Raw genomic sequence first — 3,268 nt, 5'->3', positions numbered from 1 at the left:
TATTACTTGATCAAGCCTTTTCTGTCATTCTACAATTTAAAATACAAGAGGCGTTCAGTAACTAATGCCCCTGACCCACTTCCAGTTGTTTGATCTAGATGAAATTTTGCATGTGCAATTATTTATATCTGTATAGATTAAAGGCCAATTTATGCTTCTGACGCATAGCCTCTGCAACCGACAAATCTGTCTTTGTGCGCGACCACGCTCCCCCGTGCAGAGGTTGCAACCGTTGTTGCGCACTTAAAAAAAAAATCCTGACTATGCGTCCGACGGTCGCAAACCCTCGCAGGCCTCAAGCGGAAGTGCGCAGACAAAAAGCAGCTGTGATTGGTCCTTTGTATGCCCTTCCGGCTGTCTGTGTAGTCGTCCTTCTCGATTCGGTGCCGAGGCGCACCATTTTTAAAAACCGAGGAACAACTACAATGGACATCTACGACGAAAGGTTAATCGGTCTCTTTGCCAACTCCATTAACAGAACCTGTTCTTCTTTGATGTCTAGCAACTCTAGATCCATCACTGTGACCGTGATATCTTGTAGACTCGCCATTGTTGTTTTTGGAAAATAAACACTCGTACTGGTGCCGTCGAGTTCTCGAATAGGCTCCCCCTTGCTCTTTGGCATGAAACTGCTCTGCGTCCCTAGAAATTCCAGAGCGACGGTGCAGCAGCATACCAGCAAAACTGGTTCCCGATCAGACCGAAGTGACATTTGATGTGTGCACTTGCAGAAGTATAATTTGGCTTTTAGTGGGAAATTACAGCTCTGAACTAATTGTTGTTTCTGATTTACAGGTGTCTGAACTGTCAGGTGTGAAACGGAGCCTGTCGAGTGTCGAGCAGTGATTCGTTTTTTGTATTTAAAAGGACGCATGGCACAGGAGATTTTTGTTGAAATGAAAGTCACTTATGGTGATGATGCCCCCTCATATGACTTTGTAAAAGGCTGGCATCGTGAATTCAAACACGGTCAGAAGTCTGTGAAAACAGCCCCCAGATCCGGTCGTCCCCCTTCTACCATTGATGAGTCATCTGTCCGTCAGGTTGAGACTGCCATTTTGCTGGATAAACGGATAACTGTTTGCCAAATAGCTCATGAGGTCAAGATTAGTACCGGGTCTGTGGAAACTGTCATTAATTACCATTTGCATTTCCAAAAAGTGTCTGCCAGATGGACTCCCAGGATGCTCACACCTTTCCCGAAGCAAGAACACGTTGAGTGCTCGCGGATGAATTTGGAGACGTGCCGAAAAGATGAGTCAACGACTGATTGCACAGTTTGAAAGCTGGGTCCATTGCTATCCCTTTAATCCAGAGACCAAAGGCCAGTCAGTGCAGTGAAAGCACCTTGACTCTCTTCCTCCGAAGAAGGGAAGGGTGCAGCCCTCCGCTGGCAAGGTCATGCTCACAGTCTTCCAGGACCAGGACGGAGGAGTGATGACAGGTTTCCTGGCTAAGACTACCACAGTGACAGGAGCCTATTATGCTTCACTTTTGAGGAAATTAAAAGAAGCTATCAAAATCAAGATCAGCAAAGGCATCCTCCTCTTGCAGGACAACTCTGCGGTCCACAACTTGCATGTTCTCATATCAGAGGCACAGGCGTGCGGCTATTAACTCCTCCCCTATCCCCCCTTCTCTCTTGACCTTGCACCCTCTGACTTTCACCTCTCCCCAGCCGTGAAGTTGTTTCTGAAAGGAAAGTGCTTACCAGATGACGCGGCCTTGATTTCTGAAGTCACGTCGTGGTTTGAGGACCAACCTGGGGCATTCTACAAAAACAAATGCGTAACTCTGGGCGAGTCTTGTGGAAAAAGACTGTCTTTGCCAAGTGTCATTGCTCTATTGCTATGGGAAGCCCATGCATCCATCCATCTTCTTCCACTTATCTGGGGTAGGGTCACGGGTTTAGTAGCTTCAGTAGGGAGGCCCAGATGTCCCTCTCCCCAGTCACTTGGGGCCAGCTCCTCCGGGGAAATCCCAAGGCGCTCCCAGGCAGGTCAAGAAACAGTCTCTCCAGCGTGTTCTGGGTCCCTTCCAGGGGCTCCTCCCTGTGGGACATGCCCAGAACACCTCACCAGGGAGACGTCCAGGAGGCATCCTAATCAGATGCCCGAGTCACCTCAACTGCCCCCTTTCAACATGGAGAGGCTCTATGGGAAGCCCCTTGCAGGTAATTAAAGCTGGTAGGATTCATGCTAATATCGTATCGGGTAAATATCAGTATTGACATAGCTGGAATATCGGTATCATATCGGAAATGAAAAAGTTGTAACAGGACATCCTTAAGCCAAACTGAAGGTGCTAGGAGGCTAATGAACTCCTAAATATTGTGAAGCAGTCATTCCAGCCACTAAATAATGTAAACATTACCACAATGCCAGCGCAGAAATGATAGGTGATGTTATGCAATAACTTTATTTTTGGAAACTAGCGCAGCACTATCGTCTGATCGGATGATTCTTAGAAACCAAAGCAGCAAACAGCAGGTTTACCTGCTCAAATCTGCACTAAACTAGGTTTAGAAAAGTAAACCTATTTCTCTCAAAAAAAAAGAACAAAGTTTTGAATCAATGTGGGGGATGGTTTGACCTTTGTACACTAACCAAGCACTAACCGTTCAGTCTTTGCTGAGTTTTTCACACGGATGTGGTCTCAGCTTCACACGCTCAGCTGCGCTCCTGGTGACTGATTTGAGCACGTGGGACTTTCAGTGTGCACATGTGGTGTAAAATGCGCCCATTTAGCCTATATAGGCTGATGGGGAATGAAAATAGATGACCCCAATATGGCCGAGCAGCATAATATACACTCATGGTTTTGTGCTGATGCTCACGCCATACTGAACGTCCTGAATTTAACATCAAGGAGTGGAAAAAGAAAACACACCTTTTTTTCTTTTGATCAATATTTACTGTATTGATAGTTTTCTTTTCTCGAAAATTATGAAAAATAATTTTTGGGGGGGATTTTCTTCTTTATTAACTTCCTTCCTCCCTCCCGTCCTTTCTTCCTTATTCACCTCATTGATTCCTTTCTTCCTTTTTCACTTCCTTTCTTCCTTTTTCACTTCATTTCTTCCTTATTCACCTCATTCCTTCCTTCCTTATTCACTTCATTCGTTCTTTCCTTCTTTATTCACCTCATTCGTTCCTTCTTTCCTTCCCTAATTACATCATTCCTTTCTTCCTTCCTTATTCACCTCATTCCTTCCTGCCTTATTCACTTCATTCGTTCTTTCCTTCTTTATTCACCTCATTCGTTCCTT

The 3,268-nt window shown here is 45.3% G+C and overlaps 1 protein-coding gene across 1 annotated transcript in view; it reads left to right on the top strand.

The window, feature by feature from the left end:
* Nucleotides 1-1,286: 1,286 nt before the first annotated feature.
* The window catches only part of LOC107082275 (fibrinogen alpha chain-like), a 14,070-nt gene continuing 12,088 nt past the window's right edge, over nucleotides 1,287-3,268 (top strand). Inside the window, exon 1 of the mRNA XM_015370875.1 lies at nucleotides 1,287-2,173. The gene's annotated coding sequence lies outside the window, so the exon portion shown is untranslated. The remainder of the gene's footprint in view (nucleotides 2,174-3,268) is intronic.

This window comes from Cyprinodon variegatus, unplaced genomic scaffold (genome assembly GCF_000732505.1).
Source record: "Cyprinodon variegatus isolate N-32 unplaced genomic scaffold, C_variegatus-1.0 Scaffold49, whole genome shotgun sequence".
Taxonomy (NCBI): Eukaryota; Metazoa; Chordata; class Actinopteri; order Cyprinodontiformes; family Cyprinodontidae; genus Cyprinodon; species Cyprinodon variegatus.
This window is presented reverse-complemented; position numbering and strand designations above follow the sequence as displayed.